The following is a 20,348-nucleotide window of genomic DNA, read 5'->3' on the forward strand; positions in this document are numbered from 1 at the left end:
GCACTGACAGTGACGGCGTCACTGTACATACAGGGATAAGGAAATTATTATAACATAGCACTGACAGTGACGGCGGCGCTGTACATACAGGGATAAGGGTAGTATTATTATATAGCACTGACAGTGACGGCGGCGCTGTACATACAGGGATAAGAATAGTATTACATTGCACTGACAGTGATGGCGGCGCTGTACATACAGTGATAAGGATAGTATTACATAGCACTTACAGTGACGGCAGAGCTGTACATACAAGGATAAGGATAGTATTATTACATAGCACTGACAGTGACGGCGGCGCTGTACATACAGGGATAAGGATAGTATTATTAAATAGCACTGAGAGTAACGGCGGCACTGTACATACAGGGATAAGTATAGTATTATTACATAGCACTGACAGTGATGGCGGCGCTGTACATAGAGGGAAAAGGATAGTATTATTACACAGCACTGACAGTGACGGCGGTGCTGTACATACAGGGATAGGATAGTATTATTACACAGCACTGACAGTGACGGCGGCGTTGTACATACAGGTAGAAGAATAGTATTATTACATAGCACTGACAGTGACGGCGGCGCTGTACATAAAGGGATAAGAATAGTATTATTACATAGCACTGACAGTGATGGCGGCACTGTACATACAGTTATAAGGATATTATTATTACATAGCACTGACAGTGACGGCGGCGCTGTACATACAGGGATAAGGATAGTATTATTATATAGCAGTGACAGTGACGGCGGCACTGTACATACAGGGATAAGAATAGTATTACATAGCACTGACAGTGAAGGCGGCGCTGTACATACAGGGATAAGGATAGTATTACATAGCACTTACAGTGACGGCAGAGCTGTACATACAGGGATAAGGATAGTATTATTACATAGCACTGACAGTGACGGCGGCGCTGTACATACAGGGATAAGGATAGTATTATTACATAGCAGTGACAGTGACGGCGGTGCTGTACATACAGGGATAAGGATAGTATTATTACATAGCACTGACAGTGACGGCGGCACTGTACATACAGGGATAAGGATTGTAGTATTACATAGCACTGGCAGTGACGGCGGCGCTTTACATACAGGAATAAGGATAGTATTATTACACAGCACTGACAGTGACGGCGGCGCTGTACATACAGGGATAAGTATAGTATTATTACATTTCACTGACAGTGACGGCGGCGCTGTACATAAAGGGATAAGTATAGTATTATTACATAGCACTGACAGTGACGGCGGCACTGTACATACAGGGATAAGGATAGTATTACATAGCACTGACAGTGACGGCGGCGCTGTACATACAGGGATAAGGATATTATTATTACATAGCACTGACAGTGACGGCGGCGCTGTACATACAGGGATAAGGATAGTATTATTACATAGCAGTGACAGTGACGGCGGCGCTGTACATACAGGGATAAGGATAGTATTACATAGAACTGACAGTGACGGCGGCGCTGTACATACAGGGATAAGGATAGTATTATTACATAGCACTGACAGTGACGGCGTCACTGTACATACAGGGATAAGGAAATTATTATAACATAGCACTGACAGTGACGGCGGCGCTGTACATACAGGGATAAGGATAGTATTATTACATAGCAGTGACAGTGACAGCGGCGCTGTACATACAGGGATAAGGATATTATTATTACATAGCACTGACAGTGACGGCGGCGCTGTACATACAGGGATAAGGGTAGTATTATTATATAGCACTGACAGTGACGGCGGCGCTGTACATACAGGGATAAGAATAGTATTACATTGCACTGACAGTGATGGCGGCGCTGTACATACAGTGATAAGGATAGTATTACATAGCACTTACAGTGACGGCAGAGCTGTACATACAAGGATAAGGATAGTATTATTACATAGCACTGACAGTGACGGCGGCGCTGTACATACAGGGATAAGGATAGTATTATTAAATAGCACTGAGAGTAACGGCGGCACTGTACATACAGGGATAAGTATAGTATTATTACATAGCACTGACAGTGATGGCGGCGCTGTACATAGAGGGAAAAGGATAGTATTATTACACAGCACTGACAGTGACGGCGGTGCTGTACATACAGGGATAGGATAGTATTATTACACAGCACTGACAGTGACGGCGGCGTTGTACATACAGGTAGAAGAATAGTATTATTACATAGCACTGACAGTGACGGCGGCGCTGTACATAAAGGGATAAGAATAGTATTATTACATAGCACTGACAGTGATGGCGGCACTGTACATACAGGGATAAGAATAGTAATATTGCATAGCACTGACAGTGACGGCGGCGCTGTACATACAGGGATAAGTATAGTATTAATACATAGCACTGACAGTGATGGCGGCGCTGTACATACAGGGATAAGGATAGTATTATTACATAGCACTGACATTTACGGTGGTGCTGTACATACAGGGATAAGGATAGTATTATTACATGGCACTGACAGTGACGGCGGCGCTGTACATACAGGGATAAGGATAGTATTATTACATAGCACTGACATTTACGGTGGTGCTGTACATACAGGGATAAGGATAGTATTATTACATGGCACTGACAGTGACGGCGGCGCTATGTAATACTATCCTTATCCCTGTATGTACAGCGCCGCCATCACTGTCAGTGCTGTGTAATACTATCCTTATCCCTGTATGTACAGCGCCGCCGTCACTGTCAGTGCTATGTAATACTATCCTTATCCCTGTATGTACAGCGCCGTGTCACTGTCAGAGCTATGTAATACTATCCTTATCCCTGTGTGTACAGCGCCGCCGTCACTGTCAGTGGGTAGAAAGTACTTTTCTCCACCCCTGTTATTGCCACAGACTTGCCCTTTACAGGGCGCCGCCGTCACTTTCAGTGCTATGTAATACTATCCTTATCCCTGTATCTACAGCGCTGCCGTCACAGTCACTGCTATGTAATAATACTATCCTTATCCCTGTATGTACAGCGCCGCCGTCACTGTCAGTGCTGTGTAATAATACTATCCTTATCCCTGTGTGTACAGCGCCGCCGTCACTGTCAGTGCTATGTAATAATACTATACTATACCATATCAGTTAAAGTGACGGCGGCGCTGTACATACAGGGATACGGATAGTATTATATAGCACTGACAGTGACGGCGGCGCTGTACATACAGGGATAAGCGCCGCCGTCACTTTCAGTGCTGTCTTATATATCCTATCCTTATCCCTGTATGTACAGCGCCGCCGTCACTGTCAGTGCTAGCATTTGCTATCCTTATCCCTGTATGTACAGCGCCGCTGTCACTGTCAGTGCTGTGCAATAATACTATTCTTATCCCTGTATGTACAGCGCCGCCGTCACTGGGGGGATGAGGACGACTCCCATTAACCCCTGACTATACCGGGGATACGCTTATCACAATGCCTTTCTAGTCTGTGCTGAAGCAGGGCATTCTGGCAGCCAAGTGGCTTAACCTTTATTAGTGAGCCTGGTTACCCCCTCTCGGAACCACAGACTTAGAAATCGCCAGCTCATATACAGTGCATAAAATATATTTATATATGTACCCTTATACACCATTTTAATAAAAAATATCACAAAATTCTTCTAAGTCCCTCGGGAAGAGTGAAAGATGCGCACATTCATTTTCAGAGCTCCTAGAACTTCCTATAAGAAGTTAGCCAAAAAGTAGCTTCGAAAAACGATTAGGTTAAGTTTCAGAGTTGCTTCTAATGTACCGAAGCTGGACTTAGACATAATTTCACTCTCACATCATTATGGCTGGTTGGAGACAGTCTGAACCACAAATACCGGGTCCATGGTTCTGGGCATATACTGGGGGGACGATGACGACTCCCATTAACCCCTGACTATACCGGGGATACGCGTATCACAATGCCTTACTGGTCTGTGCTGAAGCAGGGCATTCTGGCAGCCAAGTGGCTTGACCTTTATTAGTGAGCCTGGTTACCCCCTCTCGGAACCACAAACTTAGAAATCACCAGCTCATATACAGTGCATAAAATATATTTATATATGTTTCCTTATACACCATTTTAATAAAAAATATCACAAAATTCTTCTAAGTCCCTCGGGAAGAGTGAAAGATGCGTACGTTCATTTTCAGAGCTCCTAGACCTTCCTATAAGAAGTTAGCCAAAAAGTAGCTTCGAAAAATGCTTGGGTTAAGTTTCAGAGTTGCTTCTAATGTACCGAAGCTGGACTTAGACATAATTTCACTCTCACAACATAATGGCTGGTTGGAGACAGTCCGAGCCACAAATACCGGGTCCATGGTTCTGGGCATATACTGGGGGGACGAGGACGACTCCCATTAACCCCTGACTATACGGGGGATACGCGTATCACAATGCCTTACTGGTCTGTGCTGAAGCAGGGCATTCTGGCAGCCAAGTGGCATGACCTTTATTAGTGAGCCTGGTTACCCCCTCTCGGAACCACAGACTTAGAAATCGCCAGCTCATATACAGTGCATAAAATATATTTATATATGTACCCTTATACACCATTTTAATAAAAAATATCACAAAATTCTTCTAAGTCCCTCGGGAAGAGTGAAAGATGCGCAAGTTCATTTTCAGAGCTCCTAGACCTTCCTATAAGAAGTTAGCCAAAAAGTAGCTTCGAAAAACACTTAGATTAAGTTTCAGAGTTGCTTCTAATGTACCGAAGCTGGACATAGACATAATTTCACTCTCACAACATTATACTATCCTTATCCCTGTATGTACAGCCTTGCCGTCACTGTAAGTGCTATGTAATACTATCCTTATCCCTGTATGTACAGCGCCGCCATCACTGTCAATGCTATGTAATAGTATCCTTATCCCTATATGTACAGCTCCGCCGTCACTGTCACTGCTATGTAATAATACTATCCTTATCTCTGTATGTACAGCGCCGCCGTCACTGTCACTGCTATGTAATAATATTATCCATATCCCTGTATGTATAGCGCCGCCGTCACTGTCACTGCTATGTAATAATAATATCCTTTCCCTGTATGTACAGCGCCGCCGTCACTGTCAGTGCTATGTAATACTATCCTTATCCCTGTATGTACAGCGCCGCCGTCACTGTCAGTGCTGTGTAATACTATCCTTATCCCTGTATGTACAGCGCTGCCGTCACTGTCAGTGCTATGTAATACTATCCTTATCCCTCTATGTACAGCGCCGTGTCACTGTCAGTGCTATATAATACTATCCTTATCCCTGTGTGTACAGCGCCGCCGTCACTGTCAGTGGGTAGAAAGTACTTTTCTCCACCCCTGTTATTGCCACAGACTTGCCCTTTACAGGGCGCCGCCGTCACTGTCAGTGCTATGTAATACTATCCTTATCCCTGTATCTACAGCGCTGCCGTCACAGTCACTGCTATGTAATAATACTATCCTTATCCCTGTATGTACAGCGCCGCCGTCACTGTCAGTGCTGTGTAATAATACTATCCTTATCCCTGTGTGTACAGCGCCGCCGTCACTGTCAGTGCTATGTAATAATACTATACTATACCATATCAGTTAAAGTGACGGCGGCGCTGTACATACAGGGATACGGATAGTATTATATAGCACTGACAGTGACGGCGGCGCTGTACATACAGGGATAAGCGCCGCCGTCACTTTCAGTGCTGTCTTATATATCCTATCCTTATCCCTGTATGTACAGCGCCGCCGTCACTGTCAGTGCTAGCATTTGCTATCCTTATCCCTGTATGTACAGCGCCGCTGTCACTGTCAGTGCTGTGCAATAATACTATTCTTATCCCTGTATGTACAGCGCCGCCGTCACTGGGGGGATGAGGACGACTCCCATTAACCCCTGACTATACCGGGGATACGCTTATCACAATGCCTTTCTAGTCTGTGCTGAAGCAGGGCATTCTGGCAGCCAAGTGGCTTAACCTTTATTAGTGAGCCTGGTTACCCCCTCTCGGAACCACAGACTTAGAAATCGCCAGCTCATATACAGTGCATAAAATATATTTATATATGTACCCTTATACACCATTTTAATAAAAAATATCACAAAATTCTTCTAAGTCCCTCGGGAAGAGTGAAAGATGCGCACATTCATTTTCAGAGCTCCTAGAACTTCCTATAAGAAGTTAGCCAAAAAGTAGCTTCGAAAAACGATTAGGTTAAGTTTCAGAGTTGCTTCTAATGTACCGAAGCTGGACTTAGACATAATTTCACTCTCACATCATTATGGCTGGTTGGAGACAGTCTGAACCACAAATACCGGGTCCATGGTTCTGGGCATATACTGGGGGGACGATGACGACTCCCATTAACCCCTGACTATACCGGGGATACGCGTATCACAATGCCTTACTGGTCTGTGCTGAAGCAGGGCATTCTGGCAGCCAAGTGGCTTGACCTTTATTAGTGAGCCTGGTTACCCCCTCTCGGAACCACAAACTTAGAAATCACCAGCTCATATACACTGGCGACACACTTTATTCGAGCTTGGCTAGTCCCACGAATTCGGGTATACCCGGGTGTATTGAGGTTTGTGACTGTTTTCTGCCCGAGTGCATTGAGTTATTTTCCAAGCAGGGATTGAAGCATTTTATTCCCGCTGGCTGCAATACTGCACAGTATATATATATATATACTGCATTACAATTCATGAATTTATGCCATCTGTTAGACACGCAAAGCATTGCAGCCTATTAAATCCTAATCATTATCATTTAACAGATCAGCCGCCCATCAGCCAGGCATGAACCCAGGCTGGGAAGGCAAATGCAACGGGGCTTGTCAGAGGTGAGGAGTGGCGCATTCCAGGTATCTGCCAGGTACATACCGGGTATTTGCTCGAATAAAGTGTGTCGGTGCAGTACAGTGCATAAAATATATTTATATATGTTTCCTTATACACCATTTTAATAAAAAATATCACAAAATTCTTCTAAGTCCCTCGGGAAGAGTGAAAGATGCGTACGTTCATTTTCAGAGCTCCTAGACCTTCCTATAAGAAGTTAGCCAAAAAGTAGCTTCGAAAAATGCTTGGGTTAAGTTTCAGAGTTGCTTCTAATCTACCGAAGCTGGACTTAGACATAATTTCACTCTCACAACATAATGGCTGGTTGGAGACAGTCCGAGCCACAAATACCGGGTCCATGGTTCTGGGCAAATACTGGGGGGACGAGGACGACTCCCATTAACCCCTGACTATACGGGGGATACGCGTATCACAATGCCTTACTGGTCTGTGCTGAAGCAGGGCATTCTGGCAGCCAAGTGGCATGACCTTTATCAGTGAGCCTGGTTACCCCCTCTCGGAACCACAGACTTAGAAATCGCCAGCTCATATACAGTGCATAAAATATATTTATATATGTACCCTTATACACCATTTTAATAAAAAATATCACAAAATTCTTCTAAGTCCCTCGGGAAGAGTGAAAGATGCGCAAGTTCATTTTCAGAGCTCCTAGACCTTCCTATAAGAAGTTAGCCAAAAAGTAGCTTCGAAAAACGCTTAGATTAAGTTTCAGAGTTGCTTCTAATGTACCGAAGCTGGACATAGACATAATTTCACTCTCACAACATTATACTATCCTTATCCCTGTATGTACAGCCTTGCCGTCACTGTAAGTGCTATGTAATACTATCCTTATCCCTGTATGTACAGCGCCGCCATCACTGTCAATGCTATGTAATAGTATCCTTATCCCTATATGTACAGCTCCGCCGTCACTGTCACTGCTATGTAATAATACTATCCTTATCTCTGTATGTACAGCGCCGCCGTCACTGTCACTGCTATGTAATAATATTATCCATATCCCTGTATGTATAGCGCCGCCGTCACTGTCACTGCTATGTAATAATAATATCCTTTCCCTGTATGTACAGCGCCGCCGTCACTGTCAGTGCTATGTAATACTATCCTTATCCCTGTATGTACAGCGCCGCCGTCACTGTCAGTGCTGTGTAATACTATCCTTATCCCTGTATGTACAGCGCTGCCGTCACTGTCAGTGCTATGTAATACTATCCTTATCCCTCTATGTACAGCGCCGTGTCACTGTCAGTGCTATATAATACTATCCTTATCCCTGTGTGTACAGCGCCGCCGTCACTGTCAGTGGGTAGAAAGTACTTTTCTCCACCCCTGTTATTGCCACAGACTTGCCCTTTACAGGGCGCCGCCGTCACTGTCAGTGCTATGTAATACTATCCTTATCCCTGTATCTACAGCGCCGCCGTCACTGTCACTGCTACTGTATGAAGGAGACTCTGATACAGACTCAGAGAAAGCACCAGTATCCCACAGTAACTAATGCCCGTGAGGACAAGGGTACAGTGAGAGTTGAGGACTCCATGCAACTTCAAAACAAAATTACGACGTTTGAGCCACCTAAGAAAGCACTAGCCAAACCTACAGCTGCCCAACAGGCAACAAACAGAGGTAGGAGTGCAGAATCAAAACCAGAAGAGTCCTTAGCTGATTAAGCTGAAAAAATTGGACGTTCTCTGGAAAAGGAGGTGGAGGTGCAACTCGGTCCCAAAGAAGCTGAACTGGCGACTCCGTGGTGTGGAGAAACTGCAGAAATACCGCTTAAAGAGCAGAAAACTCCAAGGGCTAGTCCTAACGGCCCTACAACTGTTGCCATACACTTTGTCCACAAAAAGAGGAGTGCCCGATGCAACAGAAATCTCATGACCGCACACGAGAATAAAATACTTTACGTGGAAAAAGTCCTCCTCGAGCGACTGAGGAGTGCTGATCTCAAGCACCTTCGGGAGGAGACAAAAATAAACTGGAGAAAGGGTTCCAATCCCAGCGGGACAGAGGGTTCTCTTCCTCCATCCACTCTCATTCATTTCACAGAGAGATCTCGAATGAGAGTGGAAGGATGGGCTTTGACCGTGGTAAGCCCGAGCTTCCCACAAACAGGGGAGGTATGTAACAGGGGACTAATCCCTGTTCATGTGCCTCTAATCCAGCAGTGTGGTGGTTAACTGCTGGTAGTAAATTAACAAAACACCACCTGCCTGATTAGATGGCTTAGAAAGCCTGTCTTTTGAAACAGGAAGTGAGAACACTTTAGCTGACACCTGAGCTGAACTTGGAGACACACTTGTCTTGAGCTCTTCCAAAAGATAGCAGAGCTGCTTTCAAGACACAGGGAAAACTTCTAAACCTGTATGCTGACCAACCCTGGAGACAAGGGAGCTGAAGCAGGGACAGTGAAGATTTTCCATCCAAACCACCAGGAACAGATAAGACGTTCATTCTTAAAAGACTGCTTATATCTGCTTATTGCATGCTATGTGTTTGGGGTTGGGAGAATTGCTTAACTAATGGAGATGTGAACTAATTGCAAGGATTTCACTAGAAATACTCCCAAGTGAATGGAAGCTTTGTTCCCCCCTGTGTTTGGATAATTTCCTGATGAAAAGGAAAAGGCACAATAAAGCCTATTATAATTTCATATTATAACGACTCCAATTGTGTACCTCTGTTAACGTCCGTCTACACTACCATTAGGAGAATGAACATAGTTTGGTGAAAAAATGGTGCTCAAAAGTGCTTGGTTCCGTATACATTAAATGGTGGGGAACACATACTGGGTAATGACTAATCAGATAATGACAGTACTGAACCTATAAGGGGGCTCTAAGAATACCCTGAAGATGGGGGTAGGTTGCCCAGAGACACCCTCCCCCTACCTCATTGGGTTGGCCCCAGGTAAACGTACTCACGATACTTTGTCCCCCAGTGGTTCCCTTCCAAAGCGTGCCGCTGTATCCAGGTAAAGAGTCCAAATGCGAAGAGTGTGCAGCGCACACCAATAAGTGAGGTTAGCAGGTCTGGCAAACACAGTCCATTATTGAGAAGCCATAAAATAGAGGGCTGCAACCCTTCTACGCGTTTCGTGCTAGTGCACTTTATCAAGAAGTGCCATACACGGTATACCGAACATTTAAATACAGCTGACTGCCATGGATATCGACTCCAATGATATTGCTGATTTAAAAATATACTTTCAGAAATTAGAAAAACTGCTGATTTATAAAACACGGATCTGGTGGGACATTGTTGCAACAGAGAACTATCTAAAAATGAAAAGAATTCCCAGAGGTTTGAGAGTCAAGAAAGTTCCAACATTTGGCTTTCCTGACAAAACCTTTGAGGAACAGTGGATAGAGAATCTCAATATCTGTTCATTCAATTTAATGGAATTAATTTTGCAACATAAGCTAAAAGAAAAAACAATCAGAAAAGGTGAAGGGAAACACAAAATGGATGTGCCCTCTAAAAGAATTCACTTAAATGCACACCATAACAGTGTAAAAATTAACTTTTAATAAATTTACTTAAAACATATATTACCAAAGTAATGTGTAATGTGAATTAAAAATAATATTTTTAATTCACATTACACATTACTTTGGTAATATATGTTTTAAGTAAATTTATTAAAAGTTAATTTTTACACTGTTATGGTGTGCATTTAAGTGAATTCTTTTAGAGGGCACATCCATTTTGTGTTTCCCTTCACCTTTTCTGATTCACTTTTCAGTTCACAGTTTGCACCCATTACTTGATTACCGCATTTATGTATTTGACTACTTCATTCAATTAGTATGGTTCTGTGATCACTCCCTATCCCTTTGTTGTTTCTAAAACAAAAAACAACACTGGACAATCAGATTAAGGAGTTGCAGGACAAACTACGGAAATTCAAGGACATTGAGGGCTTTTCTAAATTTGATCAAATTTTAGCTAAAACCATAGAAGATGCAGAAAGAGATATAATGATAAGGAAGCAGAATAAATACGATCGTGATCGTATTGATTATGAGAAAAATCAAATTTATAACTGGCAAACAACTGTTCCTGTTTTTGACCGTTTTTCACAGGATTCATCCAAAAACATGTCGCGAAGATCAACCCCGAGTAAATCAATCCTGAAACCGAGTAATTTTGACTATCAAAGTGGTGATTCTGAACTGTCTGATGTGGAGACAACCTCCCATTCTGTCTCATTTTTGGACATGGAGAGAATATCCAGTGGTCCACAACGTGGTAATAGTAATCATACCAGAGATGAGAGGCATCCATCAGATGGAAATACTTCTCGGGGGGATCCTGTTTCAGTGAAATCAACGGATTCCTATCACCCAGAACAACAGTCAAAAAACTACTTAATGTTCAGGAAAAACGAAAGAGAACCAGGAGGGGGAAGAAAAGATGCAGGGGGAAAAAGGGCCAACAAAAGGAAGAAGAATTATTGAATAATGTTGATAATGTTATTAATATTTCAGGTATGGAGTTGTCGCACCCAGAGATCTCACTCCTCAATAAAGGATTAAAATATGCACCAACTATGTACATCGACCTCTTTGGTGTAGCGGTGGATGTCCATAAGTTTGTTCGCAAGCTAACTTTGAAAAAATTCTATCATCAACCCAATGTTGGGGAGGGGTCTCTGACTGTGACAACTCCTGATGAGGTTCCTTTGGAAGATTCCAGTGAACCCATGTTTAATACAACTAATCCTCCTCCCCCCCTCTTAGAATCTCTGGAATCTTTCCGTGATCGCTGTTCGCTTAGGGATATGGAAGATCTTCTTGAACACCATGGATGACTCACAAACTCATACCCTTGGGGATTGGGGGTCTAAACTCAGGGAGAAATCTGTTTTTTACCCTACTTTTGTCAAAGGCCCTTATCTCACTATGTTTGAGAATTTAGTTGTTCGCGACCTTAGATTAATAGCTCAGGGCTTCTCCTTTTCCCATTTGGGTTATGACAATCTTAGTAAGGAGGAGCGTGTGGCCATCAAAACGCTGCAGGACAATCCCATGTTAGTCATTAAGAATGCCGACAAAGGGGGTGCTGTGGTGGTTCAGAGTAGGACTGATTACTTTAAGGAAGCCTTCCGCCAACATGGGGATGTATCCTCCTACTCTGAGCTACCACGGGACCCCACAGATGATATTTTGAAGGAGCTTCTTGAGCTGGTTGATCTGGGGTCAGCAACACACGTATTGAATAAGGATGAAATGGGCTTCATAGTCAACCCCCATCCGGTGATCCCAATATATTACCATCTCCCAAAGATCCATAAGACTTTGGTCGACCCTTCTGGTCAGCCAATAGTCTCTAGTATTGGATCTTTGGGAGATGGTTTGTCCCGGTACGTTAACTCTTATTTACAGCCCTTTGTTAGGGCTCTGCCATCCTTTATTTTGGATTCAGGGAACTTACTCACAAAATTACAGGACATTACATGGGATCAAGATTTTTTGTGGGTAACTATGGATGTGGTCTCCTTGTATTCGATCATACAACACGATCTGGGCATGACGGCTGTCCGTCATTTTATAGAATGTCCAGGTAGCTCCATTCTTATGACTACATTTATTATGGAATCTATACTTTTTCTTCTTACGCACAATTATTTTCTTTTTGAGCACCAATTTTATTTACAACTTCGGGGGACGGCAATGGGGACGAGTTTCGCCCCCTCCTATGCCAATCTTTTTATGGGGTGGTGGGAGAATAACTTTATTTATAGTAGCACTAATATTTATAGACACAATATAATTTTTTATAAACGATTTATAGATGATCTGATTATTATTTGGCACGGGAGCACAGACACGTTACAAGCATTTTTTGATTATATATACGATAACACTTTAGATATTCACTTTACTACTAATCACAATGTACATCACATTAGCTACATGGAAATCCTATTTTATATAGACATGAATCTTAAAATACAATCTGATGTTTATAAAAAATTAAATTCTAGGAATTCTTTTTTGAGAGCGGACAGCTGTCACCCCAGATCAGTGATTACAGGCATTCCAAAGGGTCAGTACCTCAGGCTGAGGAGAAATTGCTCTACCATTAGCGATTTCGTTACTCAGTCTGAGGAGCTGACCAATAGATTTGTAGAAAGAGGTTATGATCGGGAGACCCTACAATCCACATTACAAGAGGTAATGGAAATTGGCAGAAAAACAATACTCCCCTTAAAACAATCCAGGGTGAGGGATGGCGCTCAAGGGATGAACTTTTTGAATACTAATAGAGGGACTAGGAGTAGTAAAATTTGCCCCTTGTTCATATCTCAATACAATAAGTCAAGTGGTCAGGTGAGTAGGATCATCAACAGGCATTGGGAACTACTGCGGATGGATCCCATACTCCGTGAATACACCGAGAGGGGACCAAAATGTGAATATAGAAGAGCGAAAACATTAGCCGCATTTATCTCTCTATAAGTGTCATCTCCACTCCTGTTGGTGATCCTGATTGCTTCCTGACCTGGAATCTTTTAGATGCAATCATTGTAATATGTGTAAATTTATGAAACCATCCAATCATGTCTTTTCCCATAGTCCACATAAACATTACAATATTTATAGTTTTATCAACTGTAACACTTCTTTCGTTATTTATCTCATTAATTGTGGCTGTGGGAAAAGATATGTTGGTAGGACAACGAGGGCGCTTAAGATAAGGATGCAGGAACATTGCAGACTCATTCGGAAAAAGGATTTGGAGCATCCTGTATCTAAGCACTTCACAGAGTGTAGAGAGGGGGGCATCAATAATTTTTCTTTTGTTGGTGTAGAGAGAATCCTCAGAAAAGAGAGAGGGGATGATATGGTTAAAACCTTGCAGTGTAGAGAATCCTATTGGATTTTCATGTTAAAAACTAGATTTCCAGATGGGATAAATATAGAGTGGAACATCAATCATTTTTTGAAATGAATCTCCTCTCCTCTCTCGGTGTACTGTTAACTGCCCTGTGGAGACTTTGACTTTGACACTTGTAGGGATTCATTTGATTATATCGTTATATTACTAACTTAATATGAGACATGAATTATTGTCACTACTTGAAATTATCTAAATTAATTTACAAAATTGATTTCTCTAATGGGTTTCACTCTTTATCTTTACTTGAATTATAAGAATATGCAATTATGTTATATGTATAAATAATACACCTTACATGATATTTGTATTCATCTTTATTTTCTGTAACGGTTTAAGATGGGAATATAAATTTATGCTCTTATTGTATCATCTATGGTGCAAGGAATGTATTATTGCTAAATATCTCTTGTGAACAAATCCACAGATTGTATTTCTGGAGTTAATGCTTTAAATAATTATCATGACCTCTGTTTCATCAAGGTGGTGCACATTTCTTTTTATACTGTTATAGGAATATACTTTTTAATTTTGCTTTTTTTGCTTTTTTAGTTAGATAAATTGTTTAAATGTGTGTATGTTTATACATTTTGGTACTGACTGCCTAATATGAGCTCCCCGTCTGTTTTTGCATCTTAGCATAATTAATTATGATCCTATGGGCACCTGTATGTGACTCTATGATCACTGCCTCCACGATTTTCCTAAGGCATCATGTGGGTGTGCACGTAAATGGTGTCAATAATGGAGCTATTACTGTGTTTTATATTATCCACCCATTTGTGTATAACAAGGACGGGGTGATTGGAATTTTTTCCTCAACGTTGCTCGTCTGCGCATGCGCAGACCGACGGGACGGAGGAGTGTCTCTTATCGCAGGGGTGGGCTTGTCATAGCGTCCGGGTGGGCGTGACCCTCTGGGACTATGGATTGACTTGGTATGTGGTAGGGGCTCCTCCTGGACCTAGTCGTGTAGCGCATGCGCTAGAGGAGCGATGTATATTGGTTAACGTGGATCTGTGATGTCATTGTTTTGGCGCCAAAAATGGCAGTCAGCTGTATTTAAATGTTCGGTATACCGTGTATGGCACTTCTTGATAAAGTGCACCAGCACGAAACGCGTAGAAGGGTTGCAGCCCTCTATTTTATGGCTTCTCAATAAAGATCTTTGTTTGACAGACCTGCTACCCTCACTTATTGCTGTGCGCTGCACACTCTTCGCATTTGGACTCTTTACCTGGATACAGCGGCACGCTTTGGAAGGGAACCACTGGGGGACAAAGTATCGTGAGTACGTTTACCTGGGGCCAACCCAATGAGGTAGGGGGAGGGTGTCTCTGGGCAACCTACCCCCATCTTCAGGGTATTCTTAGAGCCCCCTTATAGGTTCAGTACTGTCATTATCTGATTAGTCATTACCCAGTATGTGTTCCCCTCCATTTAATGTATACAGACCAAAGCACTTTTGAGCACCATTTTTTCACCAAACTCAGTTATCAAAATGTTCATTGAGATGTATAACATTGTTTAAAGCCGATTCATGTGTTAAGTTATATAACATGTACAGCATTTTTATTATATAACTGGTTTTATGTTATACGTTGTCCAAGAGGGCCGTTGAAGTATCCACCAGGGGAGTATGTAGCCAGGTCCCCCTCTTACCTCCAAGCTGCTTGAGGGGGATGGTTGCTGAGAAAGCTCCGGTGGGGATAACGGTGGTGCAGGGAGTTGTGAGCAGCCGAGCGGGTTGCCGGTGCTCCGCCAAGGGTACCGCCATGTTGTTTGTGTGCGTGTATGTGCAGAGAAGGTTTGCGCATGCGCAGATGGTATCTAGAGTTGCGACGGCCAACTTGCTACACCTCCTGCATGCCAGTATAGCGATGGCCATTACACCCACAGCTCCACAGGGGAACTACAGCTTCTATGAGCCTCTGGGCTGCAGACCACATGTTTTCAGGCAGCCAATAGAGCTAAGGGAATCACGGCCAGCAGAGATAGGCATTTTGCGCAAATGGAGGGACCACACAAGTCGGTTGAGAGAGCTGGTCCCAGCAGGTAGTGTCTCAGAGTGTAAGGAATCAGAGAACAGGTTCTTTGCAGCGTGTTCCCTCCTTACCTGCTGCTGCCGCCACGGCCACGGTTCCTGCCCATGCTTACTCCCCCGCTCTCATTACAGAGTGCACGTGCACCCTCAGCTCCTCTAGCTACCTCACGGAACCTGGTCCCGCCTGCCTTACGCGTCCCTTCCACCCGGCGCGCACACGTGATGACGTGCGACGATCCCCAACTGTGTGGCAAGTCTTTCTTCACTGCCTTGTTGCCTGCAGCGTATCCCAGCTCCGCTGGGGCCACGCCTCCACTCCGCCCCCTGTCCCCATTGGCCTGTGCTGCCTTTAAATACTTCCTGCTTCCTCCTATGCTTTGCTCAGCATAATTCCATGTAGCCTCGTAAAGCTCACTTCGTTTGTGCAGTACTCTGTCTCCTTTGCAGTTAACCTCTTGTGTACCGACTTGGCTTATTTGTGGACCCTTCTGGATTTTGGACTTTGGCATACCCTCGACTATGGCGATCTCCTACCCTTGAACACGGCATACAGACTCGGACTACGCTGCACTCTCCAGTCCCAGACCATGGCTTATGGACCCCTACTATCCTGTCTTCTCCAGTCCCGGAACTCGGCAAGTATACCGCATCTCCTACACTCTCCAACCCAGACCCGGCTACGCTAAACTATCCGCCTTCCAGGCACACCTCCGCTGCTGCGGGTGTGTGGTGTTATACCTTTCCACCTCAGTGCTGGGGTCTTGTCTTTTGTGGGCAACGTGAGCATTACAGTATACTGATCCCAACAAACATAGAACCCCCCTGAGGTGGGCCCAGCCCTGTCCTCTCTTTCTGAGCATGTCCAGTATTTGGACAACCAAGTCGCCACCCTGGCCCAAAAAAGTCGCCACAATTTCACTCCATCAGTCTAGATCTCAAATTCTCAGTCCTTCATCCTTGTCACCCTCTAGTCTGGAGCCCAATGTACCCCTGGAGCCACGTCTCCCTACTCCCAATCACTAAGCTGGGGACTCACATGGTTGTCGAGGATTCTTAAACCAATGTGATATTCAATTTGAATTAACTCCTTCTCGCTTCTCTTCCGACAGAGCTAAAGTGGCTTATATTATTACACTCTTGACTGGCGTTGCATTGTCCTGGGATCCTCCCATCTGGGAACTGAGACCCGAACTTACACAAGATTTCACTACAGTAGTTTAAGAAAGAATTCAAGCAGGTGTTTGATACCCCTGGTCGTAAAGTTACTGCTGCATCTTCTTTGTTTCATATTTCCCAGGGCTACAGATCTGTTGCTAAGTATGCCCTGGAGTTCCGGACCATTGCTGCGGAGATGGGCTGGAACGAGGAGGCTTTATCTGCAGCCTTCTGGCAAGGACTTTTGGAGACTCTGAAGAATGGTGTCATATTCTCTAGCCTGCTGTTCCCATGCTTGGCCACCGGGACTGCTGCCACTCTCAATGTCTTGTTCTAGCCTGCAGTACCTATACTTGCCCACCGGGAGTGCTGCTGCTAAACTAAGGAACATTCCAGACTCTGATACCTGACACCTCTGCACCTGTGCTCCACCTCTCAGCCTGCCTATATAAACCTCCCTTTCCTGTTCCTCTTTGCCTGTTTATACTGGTTCCTTAGCTCCAGCAAGGTTCATGTGTTTACTGCTGTGCTAGCTATTGCTATCATCCTGTTCCAGTCTTCTCGTTGCCGACCTCTGCTTGTTACCTGACTTCGCCTACTGCCGCCTGCCTCGGACCCCTGCTTGTTACCTGACTTCGCTATCTGCTGCCTGCCTCTGATCTCTGCTTGTGACCCCTACTTCGCTCCCTGCTGTTCCTGCCACTGGGATCCACTTCAGCCGAAGTCCAATCCTTGACAAATGGGTTAGCGGCCCAGGAAAGACACTCCGCACTTCAGGAAAAGTGGCTTGAACACCATCATGCTTGCTCTCTCACTCCAATGCCTTCTATCCGCAGTCCTGCTCCCACCATTCTCCTAGCTCTTTAGGTCCCAGAACCCATGCAGTTAGGAAATTATCAACTCTCCTATTCTGAGAAACAACGTCGGAAGAATGAGGGATTGTGTTTCTACTGCGGTCTACCTGGACATCTGGGGCGCCGCTGTCCTATGGAGTCGGGAAACGAAAACACCCGATGAGGTATGGGGGAATCTCATTGGGTACTATTTCTTCTTCTCCCCCTACTAAGGAAAGACTACCAAAAACTCCCGGTCTGGGGGAAGCTTTGTGGACCAGGATTTCGCCAACAAGCACAACATCCCTATGATACAGAAGTCTGTATCTGTCGGTCTCGAGGACATTGATGGAAGACCTCTCCAGCCAGTTTTCATTACTGTGGAGATAGTTCTTCTTTCCCTCTCCATGAAGGATGGCCATAAAGAGGAAATCTCCTTGGACATAATTCACTCCCCTGCGGTGCAGGTAATCCTTGGTCTACCTTGGCTCCAACGCCACAATCCCCAGATAGACTGGACTGATATCAAACCTATACAGTGGAGTACAGTCACTAAAAGCTTTTCTACGCACACCGTACATAATAACCTCTTGTGTACTGACTCGGCTTGTTTGTGGACCCTTCTGGATTTTGGATTTTGGCATACCCTTAACTACGGTGATCTCTCCTACCCTTGAACATGGCATACGGACTCAGACTACGCTGCTCTCTCCAATCCCAGATCACGGTTTACGGACAACTACTATCCTGTCTTCTCCAATCCGGGAACTCGGCAAGTATACCACATCTCTTACACTCTCCAACCCAGACCCAGCTATGCTAAACTATTCGCCTTCCTGGCACATCTGCTGCTGCGTGTGTGTGGTGTTATACCTTCCCACCTCAGTGCTGGGGTCTTGTCTTGTTTGTGGGCAGCGCGAGCGTTACACAGAGCCAATGGCTCTGAGACTAGGCCTAGTTTTCCCCCCTTATGCCCCAGCCAGACCCCGACTCACAGTAGCTTGTAGTAGCTCCAGGGAAGGCTCCTTAGATAGTATGCTTCCCATTGTACTTTCTAGTGTCAGACACACAGCGAGGACGCCGCACCATGATTGCAGCCTGTGGTCTGGGACCAGACCATTTCCCTTGTAAGAGACTCTGTATGGTGGTGATATCCATGCCAGAATTCACCCCATGTGGAGGCGGACGCCATCGCGGACGATGACGTTGGATCGGTGGATCCCTGTTGCTAAGTTGACTGCACCGAGTACTGGAGTACTCAACAGGTACCTCAACTAAGTGCACCAACACTCTATGGGATAGCGCTATCTCCTACACTTTTGGGTGGGCCCTGACATTGGGGGAAAAGGACACCAGGGTATTGGTGCCAGGCATCCTATGTACTTTGGGGGACATTCACTGGTGGTATCAGGTAAGGGCATTGTTATACTGTGTGGTACAGAGTACTATGGCCTGTGTTCAGTAAAGGTTGTTTTTATATAACTAACTGTATGTATTATTGTTATTGTTTTTGTAAGGGGCCTATCCCACCACGTTGTGATCCCTTAGGGCTGGGACCCGTTGCGCCAAGCGGCGCGGGCGGCCGCACGAGCGTTCCCCACCAGCAGGGGAATCCTCGTGAGCCGATCCCAGTCCCCCCTCGCTGCACAGATCACTATACGCTGTGACGCGTCAGCCGCCAGGGGATTCAAGAGAATTGTAATCACAAGTGGCAACGCGTCACGTGGTGTGGCTGTGAGCCAATGAGGAGGGGAGGCTTCGGGGAGCGGGAAGGAGAGTGTGGCAGGAAAGCAGCGATTTTATATAAACTCTGCAGCACCAAGGAAGTCCCCACTGCTCCCTCCCACAGACACTTTCCTGTTGGGGGGGTCCCCCTTCCGATTCCCCCCTTGCTCCGATCCCCCGGGCTCCGATTCACCCTGCCCCCGTGTGTATTAGTGAGTGCATGAGTGCCTGTCTGTGTGTGTGTATGTGTGTGCCTGTCTGTGTGTGTGAGCGGCTGAGGAGTTGAGGGGCTAAACAGTTGAGGGGCTGAGGGGCTGAACAGTTGAGGGACTGAGGGGCTGAACAGTTGAGGGGCTGAACGGCTGATGGCGGTCCTGCCCCCTCACGTCATGGCCGCCCCCGTCATGGCTGCGCCCCCCCCCCGACCCATTTGGCCACGCCCCCCCGCTCACAAAAAGGATCCCTTTGGACCGGAAAAAGCCCCAAGTGCCTCTCCACGCGCCGGCTGTCTGCAGTGCGGGCGCGTGGTCTGAGGCAGCGGGGCCTTAGCCTTACAGGTGGAGGCACTGCACCGAGACGAACCAAAATCACCCGAAGTTCCCAATGGCTGAGGCTCAGGCCTCCTGGTTACCAACAGGTAATGACAGTATTGGTAGTTCCTTCCCTGGTACGGGGGAACAAGGGCTACAATTATAATTCCCCATACTGTATTCTTTGTGAAGCGCTGAGTGCACTTTTGGCGCTATATAAATATAGACATTCAATACCAGTGTGGTACTGTATTGGTTAAATCAGTAATCTTTTAGCAACCTTACACTTTTATGCACTAGGTGGCAGCACATATACAAAACGGA

This window comes from Ascaphus truei, chromosome 11, assembly GCF_040206685.1.
Source record: "Ascaphus truei isolate aAscTru1 chromosome 11, aAscTru1.hap1, whole genome shotgun sequence".
Lineage (NCBI taxonomy): Eukaryota > Metazoa > Chordata > Amphibia > Anura > Ascaphidae > Ascaphus > Ascaphus truei.